Consider the following 23,140-nt stretch of genomic DNA (forward strand, 5'->3'; position numbering starts at 1 on the left):
AAACAGAAACAGAAACAGAAACAGAAACAGAAACAGAAACAGAAACAGAAACAGAAACAGAAACAGAAACAGAAACAGAAACAGAAACAGAAACAGAAACAGAAACAGAAACAGAAACAGAAACAGAAACAGAAACAGAAACAGAAACAGAAACAGAAACAGAAACAGAAACAGAAACAGAAACAGAAACAGAAACAGAAACAGAAACAGAAACAGAAACAGAAACAGAAACAGAAACAGAAACAGAAACAGAAACAGAAACAGAAACAGAAACAGAAACAGAAACAGAAACAGAAACAGAAACAGAAACAGAAACAGAAACAGAAACAGAAACAGAAACAGAAACAGAAACAGAAACAGAAACAGAAACAGAAACAGAAACAGAAACAGAAACAGAAACAGAAACAGAAACAGAAACAGAAACAGAAACAGAATGTTACTGCCTAAAAGCGCTTTTCGAGTTTTACGCAAATTTGGTCTATTCAATAGCAGCAATTTAAGTTTTATTACGTTCCTCTAGTGTGTCTCGCGACCAATTTCATAAAACCGTAAAACTATGAGCTCCACTAGAACCTTCTAAAGACGGCTATAAAACTGCTTTCCGATTAAGCATTCTGCAGCTTGACGGCTACCGCCATAATTTAATGAAGCTTTCGCTTTGTTTGAGTAAGATATAAATCACAAATTGTATTCGGCGAAACGTTATACAATCACGGCGAATATTGCTATCCGTTTTATTATCCGCCTTTTGGCTAAGCAATAGGGGGAGTTGTTTTCTACTTTACTGTGAGGAAAAATTTGTATATTTAACCACCCATGCTCTCATAGTTACGTAACTGTTAAAATGAATCACCTAAGGTTCAACTCCTCAGAAACTTCCATAACTCAAGATTGTGACAAAAATCATCCAAGATTCATGTTTTATGTACAACACAGTTTAATTTGTGGCAATACGTAGTTTGTCATGTCAGCTAGTAAATAATAAATGTTTAGCAGTTTCCGTAGTTGTGCAGCATATGCGCATTAAATTTTATCGTGCATTTGGGAATTATAAGAGGCTAAAATTATCGCGCCATCAAAATTTTGCAATTTTTCTGAACTAGTTGTTTACCGATTAACCCCTCTAAGGTCTACATCATTTTGAGCACCGCAAAATTTACTAAAATGGCCGTAACTTTTTTATCTTTCAAAATTTTTACATCAAATTTGGGAATTTTGCCGAAAATATTTTCTATTTTCATAATATCTATAGATAATGGCCATATGTCATATGGTCCCGGAGTTATTCCGGAGTTCCTTGGAGGACCGAGACATGGCTTTTTTAGATAAAGTTGCCAAATATTTAAAATTTGTTTGAAATCTGTTGATTTTTGTAAACATATCATCAACTGTGGGACGGGGGACACTACAAATCCGGAACCGGTTCCCATAAAGGAATATTTCAGCGTCAGTAAAGTATGTCGTGTCGCATATCAAAAAACATCAGCATTCGACAAAATAGCGATTGGTGATCATCTCATATCTCTCAGAGGTCGTATGACCGGTTCCGGACCCGGGGAGGGTTTCTTTTCTGATTCAAGCACGGAACGAATTTCGGAGGAACTTATCCGGGACCTGGAATCAACCATATGGCTCTGAGAGACGTGAGATGATATTTTTTCGAGTGCTGATGTTTTTTGATATGCGACACGACATACTTTACTGATGCTGAAATGTCACTTTATGGGAACCGGTTCCAGATTTATCGTATCTCCCCGGATCCGGACGCCGCGCGCCATGGCTCATAACTGCAGCAAAGTAATTGATATGTCCACAGTCGATGATATGTTTACAAAAATCAGCAGATTTTTAACAAATTTTAAATATTTGTCAACTTTATCTAAAAAAGCCATGTCTCGGTCCCCCAAGGAACTCCGAAATAACTCCGGGACCATATGACATATGGCCATTATCTATAGATATTATGAAAATAGAAAATATTTTCGGCAAAATTCCCAAATTTGGTGTAAAAATTTTGAAATATAAAAAAGTTATGGCCATTTTAGTGAATTTTGCGGTGCTAAAAAATGATGTAGACCTTAGAGGGGTTAATAATAAGAAATTTTCCCCTGTTGTGAAACGGCCCCGGTTGTGAAACACCCGTTATTTTAACGTTTTATTATCCAAGTGCTGTCAAGTTACTACCAACGTCTAGTCTCATAGTAATATAACTTTTGAGTAAACAACAGTCAAACTTCAATATTTACAATGCTTTATAGAAAAACTGTTTAAAAAAACAACCTAAAAATTTTTTCGCATGTTTTGCAATTGATTATTTTGTATACCAAATGGAATAAAAAAGGTCAGATAAAGGCATATAAGCTTAGTTTTGGACCTCTATTTCATCAGTCTGTGTGATGATAGTGATGAAAATAATGAAATCATTGACTCAAAAATTATTATATAATTTTTAACAGGGGTTAACAGGGTAGCTTAGAGCAGATATTTCAGAGGGTGATAGAGGATCACATTTGACGAAAAAATCCTTCTACGAATGCGGCCAAATCTCAATCAACACAGAGTTAGGCTTATACAAATTTGGAAAAAAGTTTAAAAGTTAAGGTCTCAAAATATTGTTCAAGGGGGGGCCAAGAAAAAATAATAACATCAAACCTTCAAAACCGAAACAAAGGAGTAGAAACCAGTGTTTATTTTTCCATATTAATGCATATTTAATACAAAAATGTTGTACAGTACTTAAATTTTAGTTCAAACCGAACCAATCATTGAAATGTTTGGAGAGATAAACCGTTGCGACTGCCTAGCAATGAAAATGTTATTCCAATTTAATTCCAGTTTCGCACATTGCCATAATCCATACTAAAACTCCATTTTTAAGGCAGAAGAAGATGCACAATACAAAAGCAATAAAACTTATAATGACTTGATTTGATGTTAATGTCGGGGCCACCATTCATCCCAATGATAATCACAACATGGCAATAATCCGAAAAGTTTCGAACAATTCCGTAACATCCTTTCTGCATGCATTAAATGCATGGTAAAATATTATATTTGTAAGGTAAAATTGTAAGCTTTATGTCCCCAACATCCTAAAGTAGGGTAAGTTCTTGGATACTACGGAATAAAACGACCAATTGGAGCCCCGAAAGCACTGAAAGCTGATATTCCGGACTGTCTAATTTGTTGTATTTCTATTTTAATCTATCTACTACCGATGACAGCATAAAATAACCCTCCTGCAATTTGGAATATATCCGTCAAAACCGGTACCAAGTTTCACTAATATATTGTGTAGTTTATTGATGCCTTAATCTAATTCGGTTCTTTTAAAACAAGTTAAAATAAAATGGAATAAGATTTAAAGTAAATGGAGCCAAAAGTCTGATTTCAAGCACATCCAATTTTCGGCTTTGGGACTGCCTGCGACATGTAGCAGGCAGGCTTGGTATACACTTTTCGCTTCGATTTTGCTCTTTTGATTACTGCATCTCAGCCAAGCAAAATTTGAAAAAATGATGTATAAGGCGTTTGTAGAATTTGTTATTATCTACAATATTGCTGAAGTAAGCATTACTGTGCATTTTGTATTTATGGCGCTATAAGACTGCTACCCTCTTGGTAGCAAAAAGAGCGCTCTGTTTGCTACCAACGGCATTGCGGCTCTACAGCGCCGTAAATACTAAAGATAAAACTTCACTTTTTTCAGCAATATTATAGATAATTATTAGCTCTACAAATGCCCCATACACCACTTTTTCAAATTCTGCTTGGCTGAGGAGCAGTAACCAAAGGAGCAAAATCAAAACGAAAAGTGTATGCCAAGCCTGGTAGCAGGAATCAAAAAACTTAGTTGGTGAAGGAAAGTTGATCGAGACTAAGCGGGTAATTAATTTAACTTTGCACATATTGGGTAATTTAGAGATGTAAACTCGGTGAACTGTAAAAAAAATCTGCTTATCACTAGAGAATGCAACATAATAATATTTCGCTTTATTTTTTTGCCCCTTCACTTTTCGAAAATTTTGGAAGGGGGGGGGGGGGGGCGACATAAACTTTTTTTCAAATTTGTGTAAGCCTTATTAAACATTTTTATTTTTCGGTTCTGTTTGCCTTAAATTAGCTTTAGTACGAAAACTATGCCTACTGGCTCAATTCAAGAGCTAAATTTCGTATTGAATTTCGTGGTCCTACGCAATCTCTTACTTCATGAAATTTAGTAACTCTTTAGAAGCAAAAAGCTTTAAAATAGGTGTTTCTCAAGGCATTTTTATCAATTTTCTCTTAAAAAGGTGTGATAAAACTTATTGCGTTTATTTACCACTTAAACGCTCTGGTACCATTCTGTAATTCGTTTATTGATGTAAAACGGCTATCTCTTTTAGTTTCGTTGCAATTTCATTTTAAACCGATGGTGTTGTGTGTTGAATTAATATCTGCAAACTGCACGAACACATACATCACGCATAGCCACACCAGATCACCGCGTGCGAGGGACACGGTTTGACGCATATGGAAAACAATTACGAAGCTGATTTCACAGGTCTCTCTGGGACGTTTCTGGAAGCGATTGTGATCGCTACTAAAATGTATTATCCGGAAGGACTCGTGGACATTCACTTTTGTTATAGCTTCGCTAATAGGACACCGCCTCTAGTTTCTGATAATAAATAACAGCAGTTGGCGCTAGTGTTTCATCATGCGTCATGCGTGAGAGTATACTTGAAACTACCAATGTTTCCCTGTTGAATACAACAGATGTCGTCACTTTGTAACGCATGTTGTACATATCGGAAGCAGCTCAATTTTGCGCGACAATAAATTTACCAAGCGCAGTAACATTACTCTTTCATGTAGCTCAGTTTCTTTTGTGTTTATCGCTAATCGTAATATAACGTTTGACACTTGAACCAATAAATAGTTGGTAAACACTGTTTTTATTTATTGTGTCCATGATGCGAAATTTAATTTTTTCGATTTGAAATGTCGCAAACATATTCAGCTTCTGGCTCTCGTATGTTATCAAATCACTTTTCCGGACTCTCGGGTGAATGGTAGTAAGATACTATGGAGAGGTACAGGAAAAGTTTGTTTTATATCAAAATTAGGCAGAAGTCATGAAAATTAAGTATAACAGAGTAATTGTACCACAAATAAAATATGATTAGTGATTGTTTTTCAGGTAGGTAAACATAGATACGTGAGAAATTTTGATTGTCACTACCACTAGAAAAGTGCCATCTCTTGAAAAGCAACGGTTCATGTGTTATCCTATTGTGTAGCAACGACAGCCCAGCAGGAGTATCGCTGTAGAGTTTCTGATCGTCGGCTACCTAATTAAAGTAAGTGAACACAAATCCAGAAGAGTTCGTGTTGTTACACAATGATTTTAATTCAGGGATGTCTATGAAAACGTTCCGTCACTTCCGAGAAGGAACGTTGTTTTCAAGGTGGCTTCGAGGGGAGCATCATCAATAAAATTTTGCGGATCTGAAAATGATCTCAAGACAAGCCCAAGGCAAATCGCGGCACAGCCTCATATCACCCTCGAGGTGTGGAGCGTGCTGAACCATCCTTTCCACACTACAGGTTCAAAAGCTGTTGCTTGCCAATAAACCTAAGTGGCTTGAGATTTGCTAGATTATGCTAGTAAAAGTGGATGCGAACCCTCAATTTATGTAAAATACATTGTTGTTGCAGTTGTTGTTTTTCATATGTGTCAGACTGTGTTAATCGCACGCGGTAATTCAGTTCGGTAGTTCTCGGTAGTTTTCAGATGCTAATTCAGTACCTAACACGATACGTTTAAAATTAAATTGCAACGAAACTAAAAGAGATAGGCGTTCTATATCAAAGAACGAATTGAAGACCGGTGTACAAGAGCTTTAAATTGGTGAATAAAAGCAATCAGTTTTATCACACCTTTTTAGGAGAAATTTAATAAATACGCCTTGGAAAACACTAATTTCAAAGCTATTCGCTTCTAAAAAGTTATAAAATTTCATGAAGTGGGAGGTTTAAGACCAATTTTCAGTACAAAATTTTCTCAGCTTGCGAATGAAAGTAACATAATTGAGCATGGTTTTTGTACCAGAGCTAATTTCAGGTAAAAAGAATCGAAAACTAAAAATATTTAATAACTTTGTAACCATTGATTGAGATTTGGCCATATGCGTAGAAGGATTTTTTTTCGTCAAATGTGTTCCTCGCCCCCTGAAACACTACCGAACACTTCGTATATTAGCCTATAATATATCGATCCTGTGAATTGCTTATTAGTTATTCAGCCATACAGTTATTATTGTACTTATGAATTTCAGGTTCGATAAAAAGGAATGTGAAAAAATTTGTATAATTAAAGCTGGATTAGTTGAAGTTAAAAGTCTAGCAAAAAAAGTATTCATCGCGTGCATTCAACCACTCACTAATGTGCGAACTAATGCCGTTAATTTATCCATCAAAATTCATTTACTTTGGACGTCTCCTAGTAAAGTTTCTAATGCTTGTCACGTTGAAGCAACTAACCTACTACATCGGGTTTGGAAAACACTCCTCATGCCAGAGCGTATCGCGCCGTGTCGCCTTAGAAATAGTACTACTGGACGTAAGCGTCGTCGTTTTTTTCCTGTACGACTCAACATCGCTGCGATTCCCCGTAATCGATGTAGTCAGCAAAGGAAGCACGGAAGGAAGGCAGTCACTCAACCAGTAGAGTAGAGCAGAGAGGAAAGCATTAATAAAAACCAGAGCATGAATTATTGCCGACGCGTGCCTAGAGTAATTTAATCATTTTCATTAGTCCTGGTCCTGTTGAACTGCCACCCGAACAACCAGCGACAACAAAGAGCGTGCAAGCCTCAGCCTTTTTCGTCTGCGGCCAACAACGGCGGATGGCGAAAAATTTTCCCCATACGCGTGTTCTTTGCTGGGTGCACTGTCCTGAGGGGAAAGTTGAATTGAATTTTTACAGCTCTATTAGTGCGACCATCCGAACTGTTGCGGGTTGCATGAGAATCACTCACGGAACCATTCCTAGCCGGACTTAGAAGCGCAGCACACAGGCTGGCTGGTTGGCTGGCGATGAGTAATGTTCCGCCGGTATCAAAACGCCGTAAACTGCCAGGACTAAAGGGCATTCGCCGCACACGCGTCGGAACTGTTTAGCGAAGAAGCATTCGACGAACGTAACGGCCGTCTAACATGGTGTAGAACAAGTTTTACCGAGGTTTGCGGTGAGCAAGTGTGGCAAGCGATATGATGCGTTTTGGCAAATGCACCCAGACGTCGGCGTGCATGTGTGCACAATTAAGCCGCCTATTGGTGAGCAATTACCGAGCGCATTTCTGGCAAATGAAGCTATATTGGCCAAAATTACGAAATGCTCAGTTAGACCGGGCGGGGATCGCGCGTAGACGTCGTTCGCCAGATGAGACACGTGAGCGGGAATTTAATTTATTTAGTTTAAATTTAATATCGTATTTTGTTGGAAAACGACAGCTGCTTCTCAGTGCTGTTGATATTAGATAAGTCCTTCCACAAGTCATCTGGCTTTAAGGTGCAATGCAGGTTTCTGTGACTTTTCCATCGTGTCGTGGATACTCTCCTTTAGAAGTTATCCTTTAAAACATCAAGTTTAAAGGCCAAAATTAGAATAAAAAACTTTCTTTTTTTTTTTTACATTTTTCATGCCACAGAGTTAAAAGAAACAGTTGAGATTAGAAATAATCGTATTTGATCAACGATATTTATTAATTTTGTAAAACAAAATTGGTAAAATTTACGTTCAACTCATTGTAGTGTATTCTCTGTTTCATTGGCCGGTTCTGCGTTTAATAACTGTAACTCGCCTGAAAATTGTGCACAATAGAAAACAATTACCCCACATATGGTCCTTCCGTTTTGTCTGGCACTAAGCTTTTAATAATGCCATTGACACAGTGTGCCAAAGGACTGCGCACGAGCATGCCAGCAATAATAATTTCACAGAAATCATAACTATTTCCACCCCAGGCTCGAGAGGATAAAAATCTCACTTATCGTGCTGGCGCATCAGAAAAAGGTGTCGTCGCTTGATGTTTACTCGTGGAATGCGAAGGGATTTCGTTTTGTTCCGTTTCGTCTCTATTTTTCGGAACCTAATTAATATTTATGACCGATGGTAAACATTAATCGCTCTGCATTACCATCCAGCCCACTACCTACTGGAAGAGATGAGTTTTGCCCCCTAAACGAAAATGAGTTCCGCGTTGCAATTGGCGATAATCTGCAGACAACAAACGTGGTAGGAACGTGCGTGCAATAAATATTTGCTTTCAATCTAAACAGTTCGCCAAATAATTGCAGTTCATAAGGTTCCAGAAGCGGTAGGAATTGAGGAAATAGGGTGCAATTTGATGATTATAGGTTTTTGATGCAATTATTAATTACAATAACGGCTAAGAACGAATGGACCGTTGCATCAAAAGAAAGTAAAAGCCGTTGAACCCTGAACAACGAGGTCATTTGAAATTCACATCTCCTGCTGAAGAGCTCGTTGTTAACGCATCCGATGTTGCTAGGATTCAGAAGTCCCAATCAATCTTTGATAGTGACTGTCTGACTGACTGAATATAATGTATTGCATGCATGTAGCAGTTGTAACTTGTAACTCTCCATATGCTGTTTGAAAATTCTTATTACATCCAGTCAAGAATAATAAAATGCGTATCCTGGCATCAGTGCACACGTGTTTGTGTTGTACGGCAGTCACGCTTGGCGCAAACCCTGACGAATGATGGCGTGGTCAAACATTGGGGTGCAAAGCAGCACCCTTCGGTCAGCAAACAACCTCTAGCGAGGAAAAATCCTATATCAAAACGCTAGCGGAGGGCTGCAAGTAATAATTGTTAATAAATATATTTATGATTATTTTCCTTTTCTCGACTCACTTTTTCTCAGCATGTAATGGAACTGGAAGCTGTGCTGATGCTGATGCCGTTGCAATTTATAGCGTTTATTTCAATTCAATAAGCACTTAGTGAAGCGTTCCGTGCCGGCTAGGCAACCAACGACAGCGGCGGCAGTGCGGTGGTGGGCAGCCAGTGTTTGGTTCCTTTGGTTGGTAATTGTTTTTCCTCTCAGGACAAAGAGCAGCCAAACGGCGGCGCGCTGCTGGTGAGGGTGAAAAGTCGTACATCTTCCCGGGTGGCTAACTACAAGATGAACAACCAGAAGCTGAGGCAACGTTTTGTAGAGATCCTTAACCCGAGCAAGGCTAAGGGGAGGCTTACTTAATATAATTATTCCCCTTCAGGCCTGGATGCAGCACTTGGGCGCGAACTAAGTGCTGTCTGCTCGTCCACCCACTTGATAGGTCAAGAAAAGCGGAAAGCACTGCAAGTGTGTTTAGGTTACATGAATGAACGGGCACTTAGTTTTCCGAGCACATCTTTAGCATCAACTGTAGACATATATATGCGGAGGCAAACAAACAGATTGAATGCGTCGGCTGATTGCTTCCTTTCACGGACGTGTGGCACAGGACTTCCGTACTGCGTTCAAAGAGAACTTCCCTGCATAGCGATTGCGAACGCCGCAAGGGATTAGGGAATCAGAATAAAGTGGTAAACCGGAACGAATTTGAAGGATTTAAATGAATTTTGGCCTGACAATTTGGGATGGTTTGTATTCTGCGAATACTGTGGATGGTGTGCGTTTTGGAATAAATTTGAATACATTGCTGTTGCTGTTGGTTTACAAGCGATTTTTCGTTACAAATATAGCAATTTTCTATTGAACGAAGGGTGTTTGGATATTGAATATGCCCCAAATGCAATCCGTTTGAATCTATCAGGAATGGAAAACAAATTGTAAACTCTGCCCCCCAGTAGCAGGGTTTTCTCGGAACGTGTTAGAAAAATATATTCTTTAAGCTTCACATGTCGTACAATAAAGTCTGATATAAGCTCGATAATGATTGAATGATTGATAGCGTTAAATGGTGTCCACGGTAAAATTGCAACACACTCAAATTGCACTAACTTTTGAACCGTTGGGTAAAATCAACAGAAAATTTGCAAGGAGAACACATCACGTCGTGCCATCGGTAAAAAGTTGGGAATCCCAAATTATACCTACTGTAAAGGATAAGTTTGATGTTCCAGAAAACCGCTGAAAACAGAAGATGTCGAACTTTGCCAAGAAATTCTTGATTTGGCAAGCAATTTGTTCATGTGGAAAGCGGAGTACACCTTTCGCGACCCCAGGTACCATAAACATAGACAGGTGTGTTTGAAAGAGTGTCTCCCAAAGCGATTTCTCCCTCTTCTGAAGTCTCACAGCTATCCTACGATCTTCTGGTAGGATTTGATTTCATGCCATTTTGTAAAGGCCGTGCTGGAGTGGCATAAGGCAAATAATGTCGATTTCATGTCGAAAGATCATAACCCCTCAAATACACCGGTGCTGCGGCCAATAGAGAAATACTAGGCTATTATGAAGCAGAATCTTTTTGAAACATCCTGAAGTAGTCAAAACAGATGAAGAAATGAAAAAAAGTATGGGTAAATATGCAAACCATGCCGATTTTGTGGTTGTGCAAGATCTCTTGGATAGGGTTGGAAAAAATTATCGGATTTCAGTTTACGTCAAATGTGAGATTCACTTTTTCGTTCTGTGCACTAATTATATACAGCACTATAATTTAATACTACTTCGTCAGCTGTAGCAGCATGATGAAATCATTCCAGCAGTTCTCCGAGAGGTTTTATGGATTTTAATGAGAACAACGGTACTCTAAACGTAAATGGGATTTATGCGAATTTAATAAATATTTCAGCGAGATTACTGCTAATTTTAGATAATTTATCAACCGTTGGTAAACGGCTCTACGGTTGATTCCGATGATATCGACGTCATCCGCAAAACCAAGAAGCATGTGAGATTTCGTGATGATAGTTCCTTTCCACGTTTGCCCTTCGTAATGCACCTTCCAAGGCAATGTTGAATAGCAGGTTAGAGAGTGCATCCCCTTGCTTCAGCCCATACAACGTCACGAAAGCAGCTGAAGTCTCACGCTCACCCGCTATTCTAACGCATGATTTGGATCCGTCCAGCGTCGCACGAATCAGCGTAACTAGTTTCGTCGGAAAACCATGTCCTAGCATTATCTGCCACAGCTCATTTCGTTTAACTGAATCGTACGCCGCTTTAAAGTTCACAAACAGATGGTGTGTCTGCAAGTTGTACTCCCGGAACTTGTTTAGCAACTGACGCAGGGTAAACATCTGATTCGTCGCGGGGCGACCGTCACGAAAACCCGCTTGGTACTCGCCGACGAAGGACTCCGCTAACGGTCTCAGTCTGCAGAACAGGATACGGGAAAGCACCTTGTAGGCAGAAGTGAACAATGTAATTCCTCGATAGTTTTTACACTCCAGTCGATGTCCCTTTTTGAAAATTGGGCAAATGAGGCCATCCAACCACTCCTCCGGCATTTGTTCCTCCTCCCAGATCCCGACAATGATCCGGTGGATTGCTTCGTACAGCCGCTCGCTCCCCGCTTTTAGAAGTTCAACCGGGTTACCGTCCTTCCCAACAGCATTACAGTTTTTCATCTCACTGATTGCCTTTTTAACCTCCTCCTGTGTTGGTGGCTCCACAGCTTGACCATCGCTTACAATTTCTATCCTGTCCCTGCTGATCTCCGCATTTACCTTTCCATTCAATAGTGTCTGAAAGTGATTCTTCCACCTGGATGCTACCGCCGTTTTGTCGGTAAGCAGGTTGCCAGCACTATCATTGCACATCACAGGCATTGTAAAATTCCTGCATCTCACCGTTTTATAGAAACTCCGTGTGTCGTTGTTGGCGTATCGCTCCTCTGCGCCGGCGAGCACGTGCTTCTCGTACTCGCGTTTCTTTAGACGATGGATTCTTTTTTCCGCAGCTCTAGTCTCTCTGTATATCTCTCCGTTTTGACGCGTTGCTGCAGTGAGCATGCGACTCCTGGCCTGGTTCTATTTATCTGTCACTCTCTGGCATTCGGCATCAAACCAGCTGTTACGCTGTCTTCCACGCATCGTGCCTACCAACTCTCTCGCTGCTGTTTGGATGGCACCATGGATGTTCCTCCATAGCCCATTTATATCTTCTTCTTCTACCTGCTGTTCTGCGATTGTCTGGTCAAGCTTCCTGGCGTACTCCACTGCTACGCCGTCTGCCGTTAACCGCTGGATGTTGAAACGCAGCGTCCTCTTAGTGCGAGCTTTCGCCGTGTTCGACAGCCTTGCGCGAATCTTACTCACTATGAGATTTTGTCCATGAAAAGACCGTACATCGATAACATTCGAAAAGTATCGACCGTCAATCAAGACATGATCGATCTGAGAGCTAGAGTCTCCATTTGGATGCCTCCAGGTGTGTTTCCGAATATTCAAACGTGGAAAGTAGGTGCTACAGATGGCCATACCTCTGGCCGCGGCAAAATTTATGAGCCTCAGACCGTCATCATTGGTCGGCAGATGCAGGCTATGTCTTCTAATAACTGGACGGAAGGATTCCTCCATCCCGACCTGCGCGTTTGCATCTCCGATGATGATAGCGTGTTTTGGGCACTCTCCATAGGTCCTCTCGAGCCTGTCGTAAAACTCGTCTTTAGCATCATCGGATTTATCATTTGTCGGTGCGTATAAGTTGATTAGGCTATAGTTGAAGAATTTGCCCTTAATCCTCAACACGCATATACGGTCATCTACGGGCCTCCATCGGATAACTCGTTGCTTTTGTTTTCCCAACACTACGTAACCGACTCCATGTTCTGCTTTCTTACCGCCACTGTAGTAGATGTGGTACTTGAATGAAGTGCCTGCAATAGGGTCTACTGCACGGAACTCCCTTTATCCGGAATTTGGCCACCGAACTTCCTGAATAGCAGCAATCTCCACTCCGAGTTGATGCAGCTCTCGAGCAAGCAAGCCAGCCCGTGCCGGTTCATGGAGAGTTCGGACATTAAAGGTACCAAGTTTCCAATCGTCATCCCTTAATCGTTTCCATGTCCCTTGCCGTGTCCTATACCGATTGTTCCGTCCTGAATTTCTTTGTTCGTTGTTCGTGGTAATTGAGTTTTCGGTATACTACCTCACCGGGGTTGCGATACCTACATCCCGCTGATGGGTCTGTCATCTTAGGTATAGCTTGCGAGATACAGCATTTCATATTCAGCCGCCCGTTACGAGACAGACGCTGTGTGAGCCGCCCCTGGAGAACAGGCGCTCTAGTTCGCACCTCCTAGCTCCGCTGCTTCGGTAAGTACATGAAGCATTTCCGGGTAAGGCCATCGACCGTCATCATTTGACTCGGATCTGCGTGGAGGCGCCAAGTGGGAGCTTGAGAGAGCCAGACCTATGTTTGACGCTACTTTCAGGTAATTCTCTCCAACCCTCTCGTGCCAGTCTACGACTTCAAATAGCGCTGTGCACGATAGTCCTCCGACAAGACAGAAAACGGGTGCCGCAGGCCAATGGTGGCCAATCTGTCACCATAAAAAATCGATACGCAATGCACGATGAACGAAAAAATCGGAATAGAACTACATTATGAAAACGATCTGTGGATTGGATACTGGACGTGTAACATGGAACTGTCGATTTCTTGGATTCCCTGCGAATAGTCGAAACACAAATGGCCGAATCACGAATGACCGAAAGACAATGGCCGAAAAAACAAATGGTTGAATTAGGAAAATGCACGCACCTACCTAAGTAGCACACATTAGGTCCATTTAGTTGAAGCAACCAAATTACGACTGAAATTAGTCATAATTCGGTTACCACAACTACTTTGTAACAACCGTGCTAGTAGGGTAGATAGCCCAAGCAGTAAACTGTGCGCACTTCTGGTTGCATTAACTTATTTACGATTGAAATAAGTCATATATCGCTTGGAGCAACTGATTTGTAACAACTGCGTTAAGAGGGGAAAGTTGTTGCATGAATCATCTAGAAAACTTTTTCTACTGGCACGGTAAATAAGCCTCGCACGTTATAAAGTTTCTTCAGGAGAAAGTTGCAGATTCACAGAGATTCCCCATGTCCGAAAATGTGCAGATACTGTTTAAAACGTCCATGCCCTAACAGAATCCGTGTCAGGTGGAAGTTGACTTCGTCCCACCCGGATTTTCCGGGATAAGTCGATGTGTCCACCGGACTTTTGTGGAATTAGACCATGCCCGCTGCCATGTGATCATCGAGGCCGATCTTGTGGTACTCCGTATGCCTCTAGTTCCACGTTAGTTGAAGCAAGCTACGTCCTCGCTGATGATGATGATGATGATGATGCCAATAGCCATCATACCCGCTAAGACGCAGATTGCGGCATATCTGTAATCAATGAAGCTGTAATTAATTTTACGTCAGCCAATACTGTTTGCATTGTATATAATTATTAAGCTGGATTTTGCGAAAAATATTGCTGCAGAAAATATTACCGCTTGCTGCTGCTGAAACATTTAAAACAAACTGGTGAACTGTCAAACGCAAGTTCACATAAAGCTATTAAAGCGCGTATTTTTTTTTCGAACCATCCAGTTCGAAAAATGTTTCGCCCGTACTTTTTCTGAACTGTCACGTTCGGATGAAGTTTCGCGTGTACTATTTCAAAACTATCACATTCGGATTAAGTTTTGCGCGTACTATTTCTGAACTTCAAGGTCAGATCATGACTTTCAAATTCAAAAAGAAACCAAGGGCTGTCCTTGATGTTACAGTAAATGAGAAATCAGTACATCGAGTGAAATTATCTCATATTTTAGCAATGGAGCAGTGTTATGTGTCTAGGTTACCAAGAGGAGTACTCGAGTTCGAAACTCGAGGCAAGTTATGAAAATAAATTAATATTGATAATCAATCATTATTCTTCTGATCTAGGTTTTCGATCTAAGCTTATCATTAATAATGATGAACAAATGGTTTAATTAAGGAAAAAACAGAGAAAAGTGGAAAATTACTTTTTAATTTTGAGATTGTCGAAGTTCTTTTTTCGAGCTGAACAGCGTTCTATACAGCGACCTCAGCAAACTTCTTGCGAACTTTCTAGTTCTGTTTAAAGTGTTCCTACTTGAAACTTGAAAGTACGGTTAGTTGCTTGAAAATTAAGCTGAATAGAATTCTATTCACGATAATTTGGGTAGCTGATTAAGGTAAAAAATCCACTTTTATCGGAACTTTTGGTTGCTTGGGTTAGACAGTACAGCAAACATCGCACTGATGCTACAAGGACAGGATATTTACAAGCAAATGCTAATTATAAACTATTTAATTGTTATCACCTGTATAACGTCTACTAGAAAAATCTGCAACGTCGCCTCAAGGCAAACCCCACAAGCTTCTAGCGTGACGTGAATTAGCAACGGAAAGAATCATGATTGCCTTCTATGATGTCCAATGGTTTATTCGAAGCTGACTCCACTGCTGACTTCTCAGACTTATTTCGTTCTCATTTTAGTAACGTTTTTAATGAAAGTCTCGAACCGCAGGACGTAATTGTCGCCACCAGAAACGTTCTTCGACTTTCTGCATCCGCATTGCCGTTTGTTATCTCCGTTGACATGCTTATATCAACTGGGCTACTGGAGTGTTCCCCATCTGCTGAAAACAATCGTAACTTTTTTCTATTTTTGCGAAAGATTGCAAGAGAATTGTTTCGAATTATCGAGGCATTGCTACGTTAAGTGCCACTTCTAAACTGTTCGAGTTAATTATAAAGTTTAGAACTAGAGATTCCAAGATTACATTTCGCCTGACCAGCACGGATTTATACCAAAACGATCTACGTCAACCAACTCAACCTCAAGTATGAATCATCAAATAGCGATAGCTAAATTTGATAAACATTTGCTTCTCTGGCTCCAATCTTACCTAAGCGGTCGGAGCATGTTTGTTAAAATAGGTGGTCATATCTCATCTCCGTTTTCAGCTTAGTCTGGCGTTCCACAAGGATACTACCTTGGGCCATTTTCTTCTTGCTATATATGTTACATATGATATTTAAATTGCATGAAACTCTCGTACACTGACAATTTAAAGCTATACTACACTATAAAGCAACGATAAGATACACCATAAGATACACAGCTGGAAGCAATTGCTAAATGGTGCTAAATAAACCATATGTCGCAAAGCGTGTCTAAATGCTCGATAATCTTATTTAGTTTCAAGCCAGTTACTTAAAGTTGACTAGTACTACAAGTCATGCAAAAATTGTCAAAATGCGAAATCATCGCCAATCATTTAATTTAAGACAATTTAATTTTATCTGTAGTTTTTACTTGGTGGCCTTTAAAAAGGCCGATAGATGGATGATATTTAGATTTGGTCTGAAACATTACTTGGAGCTTGTATGTCAGGATAATCATATGCTTTCTGAACGGCATTTCCGCTAATTCACTCAGCAACAAAAAACAAACGAAGGTCTGAACCTCACGCTCGGTATTCGTAGCGCTCACAGATACTCATAATCAAACACATGCCAGAAATGTAGCTTGCATTAGTCTTTGATCTAATGGTCATAATGCGATACTACATCAAGTAAAACATATGTTCAATGTAATGAATATTATACGGCATAGTGATAGGTCTCCCTTTCGTAAAACCCTTAGGGCTGTATACCTTGTGGTTTTTCATTAAAAATTCTTAGCAACCAAATTTCCTACCATTTTTGGCGCGATAAAGAAAAGATTTTGATTGTCCTAATAGTAGAAGCAAAATTTTTACCCGAGCAATATTACGAAAAAAACACCTGAAACCACCATTCGGTATTGAAATTTTCTTCAGATTTTATAAGACACAGGTTTTCCATAACCTCACTTCACTGTTGAGTCCATAATTCCAATGAAATTTGTTTTTTTAACGTTTAAAATTCATCCACCTATTCTCACTATTTCTTTCTTCGATCAAAACAATTCCGTCGCTACCCCTATAGTTGCCAGTGCGAAATAAATCTTCCACTTTATTTACAAAGTTATTGGCGATTTAAAAGTTCAAAACATACTTAAGATTATCATTGCTTCCATTATTAAGACATAAAAGATTACAAAAATAATCTATGATTACTACGCACTTATATGCCTTACTGAAAACCCGTTGTTGGTACATTCATTGTGATTTTTGGTTCGGACGAAGGAAAATGTTGATAGATGGATTCAAAAACGGTACAACGAATTTGAAAAATAAGGTCTGTGGCGTAATTTCAATAAAATGCTTGTAACAATCACTTTTTAGTGAAATTAAAGTGCACGGATCGGAAGGTAAGTGTGTCATATCAACACAAGAACTTTTGGATTATCCGTTAGAATCTATTCAAGAAATGATGAAAATTGAAATGGCTTTCCTTACTACGACGGAAGTTAGCAGTAAACCCTATATAAGATATTTCTAACATTTAGCCATATAGAGAAAACTTGGTTTTTGGCAAAATAACTAGCACCAGGTTTTATTATATGTTTTCACACAGAATATGCATTTATTAAAAAAAACCATCATGTTAAAGTAGCCAAAGTTGTTTCGCAAGTACTGAAAAAAACTATGACCGCATAAGAAACTATGTACTAAGCATCTACTTACATACTAAATACTGAAGTAACTTTTAACTGCTCAGAATCTGCTTAAAGCCTACAAAACTCAGATTTTAAGTTAAAATCGTACATCCTAAGTTTAATTGGAAAGAAATAAAAAACATGGTAATCAATAATTGTTAGAAAACATCCGAAATAGGGAAAATTTTGTAATCATTGTCTGAGTTTATATTCTAAAGAAGACTTTAATCAGTTTCGACCAAGTCTAACTGAATGAATTCAATTGCAATTGCACACGTTCAAGTGTGTAAACATGAAAATATTTCAGAGTGCTGCTTAATGTAGCAATATTTTGCAACAGGAGACCAAGTTTTATTAATTGCACATTGGAAAGTAACAATTCCAATCTCTTGTCGTGGCAACATTCTTACTTTTAGTACAAACACCATCGGATGCGAACTGTCTATTCATCGCTTCCTAGTCTACCCTAGCCCCATCGAGCGGGCCGTATTCGCATAACTTAGCGGATCGCAACTCTTGGCACGTCTGCAGGGTTCACGCAGCAGCCCCAACGGCACGGCACGGCACGGCACGGACGAGAGTGGCGCAGCGCAACCGTGGGTTTTATCATCGATCGATGACCGATCGCGTGAGGAAACGTAACTTCCAGCCTCCGATCAGCCCGGGAAAAGAAATATCGTTATTAGTTATTCAACCGAGCTATCTATTTCTTCATCATTGCTCAGATCGCATCTCATCTATCTATCATTCTGCTTGACCGAACCATTCACGGTCGGGCGAGGAAGCAGCTTTGCTACATTCTGGAAGTGGACTGATGGGGTCTCGAAGTGGAGCCGAGTCCTCTCGCCGACCTGATCATTAAAACGGGTACCGAAATATCCCTCGTGGCTGGCCGGTTGCGTGGACTTCACCAGCAACAACGGAGAGTTGAGGTGATGGTCAATAAAAATTCTCTAACCAACGGTAACAATCACTTCATTAAATGATAAATTAGTTTCAGAAACGTATGTAATAAATCTCCGCAGTCCGCACACCATTCCGAGAGGGCAGCGCGGGTTCATGAGTTGATGACGTTGTTTGTTTGCCATTGTCTCTGCTCTGCGGAGCAGTGGGCTGTACACCTTAGACGATGAGTTGCGATTCGAAGCACCGAACTGGGATTGATCTTAGATATGGTCTAGGTGCCTGAATCTATCAGCTTGCACCCCGGGTGACGATGGCAGACCGTGGCTGCGGTGCCCCTCGGTGACGGCAGCGGAAGGTTTCTGGTTTATAGGTGGCTAATGGCGTCTAACTAATGAACCGAAGGATGACTCGTTGGCCACGAATGGCTTCGAAAAGTGCTGGAATGATATTCGCATAAAAATATTTGATGCTGTATTGTTTAGCTTCATCAACTATCAGATGTTTATTCGGACGGACAACAGTTCGAGAGTGGTATTTGTTGCGAAACTTTTCAAACATTTTTGCTTTATGCCGCTCGTTTCAGGTTGACTTAACCTTCCTAATGCATTAGAAAAAAGTTACATATTATGCATTAAGGGTCGAAAACGACCCAAGTTTTGAAATTGCTCTCATTCATCCATTTTCAATCCGAATTTCGTTTTCTTTACCTCGTTTGAAAGATATGGCCAAAAACTAGCACCCAAGGTATGTTGGGGAATATTTGTTGACTGATGGCCACTTCTGCGTCGGTTCCGGAACACCCACTACCAGGTCCCGGGGGACATTTTTATATTTTGAGATAATTCATTTTGCGGCACATCAGATCACATTGACTTGATAAAATAAGATTAATGGAAGTGCAATGGGAACATTTTGGACCCAAGCGGCCATTTCCTCATTGGTTCTGGAACATCCGGTACCCGGTTTTTGAGGACAATTTTGAATTTTAGGATGATTTATCTTGCGACACGTCAAATTACATCAGCTTGATAACGTAGGACTATTGAAAGTATAATAAAGACATTTTGAAAGCAAATGGCTACATCAGCATTGGTCCCGGAACATGCGGTACCCGGGTTTTGGGGCCATTTTTGTATTTTAGGATAACCCATCTTGCGACACATCAAATCACATCGGCTTGATTAAATAAGATTGATGAAAATAAAATAAGGTCATTTGGAAGCCAAATGGCCATTTTATCATTGGTTCCTGGAACATCCGGTACCTGGTTCCGTGGGATATTTTTGGATTATGAAATAATTCATCTTGCGGCACATCAAATCACAACGCCTTGATCAAATAAAACAGTTACAAGAGCTATGGGGACCATTTGAAGACAAATGGCCATTTCATCATCGGTTCCGGAACATCGGGTGCACGGTATATGAGAACATTTTTGGATAGGATAATTCATCATGCGCCACATCAAATCACATTGGCTTGATGAAATAACACTAATGGAAGTACAATGTAAAAATTTTGGAGCCAAAATTATCATTTCACCATCGGTTCCGGACTATCCGGTATCCGGGTTTTGGGGACATTTTTGGATTACAGGGTAATTCGTCTCCCCCGGTATAAATACCGGGTACCGGATTATACGCGACTGACGCCCCATTATACTCCCATTGTTGTTATTTTATCAACCCGATGTGATTTGATGTGGCGCATGATGAATTGATGGTGAATTATATCAAAAGCCAAAAATGTCCCCCGAAACTGGTACCGGATGACCCAGTACCGATGGTAAAGTGGCCATTTGGCTTCTAAATGACATTTTTTACTTCCATCAGACTTATTTTATCAAGCCGATGTGATTTGATATGTCGCATTATGAGTTATCCTAAAATACAAAAATGTCCCCAAAAACCGGGTACCGGATGTTCCAGGACCGATGCTGATGTGGCCATTTGCCTTAAACATGTGTTTATTATACTTTCAATAGTCTTATGTTATCAATGTGATGAAATTTGACGTGCCGCAATAGAAATCATCCTAAAATTCAAAAATGGCCTCAAAAACCAGGTACCGGATGTTCCGTAACCGATGGGGAAGCGGCCATTCGGGTCCAAAATGTCCCCATTGTACTTCCACTAGTCTTATTTTATCAAGCCAATGTGATTTGATGTGCCGCAAAATGAATTATCTCAAAATATAAAAATATTCCCCGGGACCTGGTAGTGGGTGTTCCGGAACCGACGCAGAAGTGGCCATCAGTCAACAAATATTCCTCAACATACCTTGGGTGCTAGGTTTTGGCCATATCTTTCAAACGAGGTAAAGAAAACGAAATTCGGATTGAAAATGGATGAATGAGAGCAATTTCAAAACTTGGGTCGTTTTCGACCCTTAATGCATAATATGTAACTTTTTTTGCTGTGGCTCTTCTAGATGTCGCTGAAAGCTGAAACTCCCTCACAATGCTAATTTTCCAAAGTTAGGAAAAGTCAGAAAATTTCAAGTCTCTAGCGCGTACCGTTACTGAGTATCAAGCTTTGTAAGTATGCCGATGGGTCGAAAACGACCCCAATGCACTAGGAAGGTTAAGCGACGTGAAATATTCTCGATGCAAAAACAATGGAATTCACATGTTCAATTTAAATTTATTTTATGATCTTAAAAGTCATAGAACAAATTACATCCCCAGTGGAAGGGAATGGGAAGAATGATAACGACCTACATCGTAGTCGATTAATTCTTTCCAGAATTAAAGATGTAATTTTGCTCTTGTTTTTACATAAGAAATTGGGAGCTGTTTTTTTAGAATGCTGTGTCTTAGGATCGACACAAAATATTTTGCGGTGATGGGTGACTTTAATATAAAAATGCTAGGGCAACACGACGATGTTATAATTTTCGAAATTTAATTATACCTACTCAATAAAATAGAAATGTAAATTTGGTTTTCGAATAATTAAAAATAATATTTGTCTTCTGAAAAAATACCACTTATGAATTGCTTTAGTGATTTTCGTCGTAATCTAATCTAATCTAATCACACTAACGCAGCCAATTCTTGAAGACATTCTGGAAAATGACGATTACTTGAATCAATCATTTTTCTTGTCAACGACCAGGCCAACTGCGCAGCATGTACCGCAGAGAAGATTCCAAGGAATCAAGTGGAACCAGAAAAAATACTTAATTCCATTAAACTCCTTGAAATCAAGGGGAAGGAAGAAAGCGTGAACCTCCCGTACCAAACGCTTCCCATATACATAGACAATGATTTATTTACAGACGTTGCACAGTGGGCAGAATCGACCGAAAAAACGGAACTTTTTGTTGCTGCTGTTTTTAAGGGCTAAAAAGTGACCTTTTTTATGTGAAAAATCACGAGAAATCGATAGGTGATGGTCTCAACGCGCGAGAATGGCAGGAAGTAACCCATTTTGTCCCATTCATAATAGTTTTGAAAGAATCATGTACAAACTTTCTCAAATTTGAGATTCTGTGGAAAGGAAAGAAGAAGAATGTTGGGAAAAAGCTATATGAACAATTTTATTTTAATGCAACATAATGAATAGGTGTGTTTTACGCCATTGTACTCAAGGTTTCTGTACTACAGGTAAAATGCCAATTTGATACTTTTACCAGAAATTTTCAAAAAGGCGTGCCTGTTGGGCAGGTTGAAAAATTTTTTCACTAAAATGTCATGTAAGGGAATGTTTTGTCTTGTTTTACCCTACAACTTGTACAGAAATCTGAGAATGTCTTGATGTGAAATGTGAAATGTGAAAGTGCTTCGATTTCGTTCAAATTTGCTGTGTTTGTTGTATGTGAACGAAAGGTGTTGCGGACTATTTTTAGCGGAGTACAAACAGATAGCGGAGAGTGGTGATAGTCGTATGAACCACGAGTTGCGGGCACGACTTGGAGAGATTCCCATCATACACCTGACGAAAGTTGGGAGACCACGGTGGGCCAGCCCCATCGCAAGCATGCCGGAAGACTGTGTAGTGAAGTCTGTTCTCTTCAGAAATCCCACCGGCACCAGGAGTAGATGGGCTCAACGTGCTAGATAACTGGACCAGGTTAAAGCCGACTTGCGTGTGTCGAGACATTCAATAAATTGGCGACGGGTAGCCCAGGACCGAGTACATTGGAGAGGAATTCTTTTTACGGCAAGAGCCACCCTGGCTCACGACTGGTAAAGTAAGTAAATCCAACACCAGCGCATCTAATCGAGTGTGGAGTCTGCCCCGAAGCAAATATATTATATTAACAATATAGTTCACTTCGCAAAATCCCATATATATCCAAAGAGACGCAAAAGTAACATCCTCTTGCGGACAAAAAGGTGAGTAAAAGCTTTTTGTAATAAAAATGTTTAAGCGTGTAACCAATACATAAGAAAAAGGTGCGGTAGATAGAATGTGCGAAAAAGTCGGATGCCTGGCAGAAATCGAACAGAACCAGTCTCTTTATGTCAAATGTGACACTTTGAGGCAGGGGAAAAGTGCTTCATCAGTTTTGCAGTTTCAGGCAAAAGGTAAGAGAATTATATGGAACATGACAAAGCAGGTATAATTAAATTGTTAACCTATTTTTTGCACACTTCTTGCTGCTACCCTCCAAAAAAGGAGGGAAAGCTGAATCGGTACAAAACCGGTTTTTATTCGAAAC

Source organism: Sabethes cyaneus, chromosome 3 (genome assembly GCF_943734655.1).
Source record: "Sabethes cyaneus chromosome 3, idSabCyanKW18_F2, whole genome shotgun sequence".
Lineage (NCBI taxonomy): Eukaryota > Metazoa > Arthropoda > Insecta > Diptera > Culicidae > Sabethes > Sabethes cyaneus.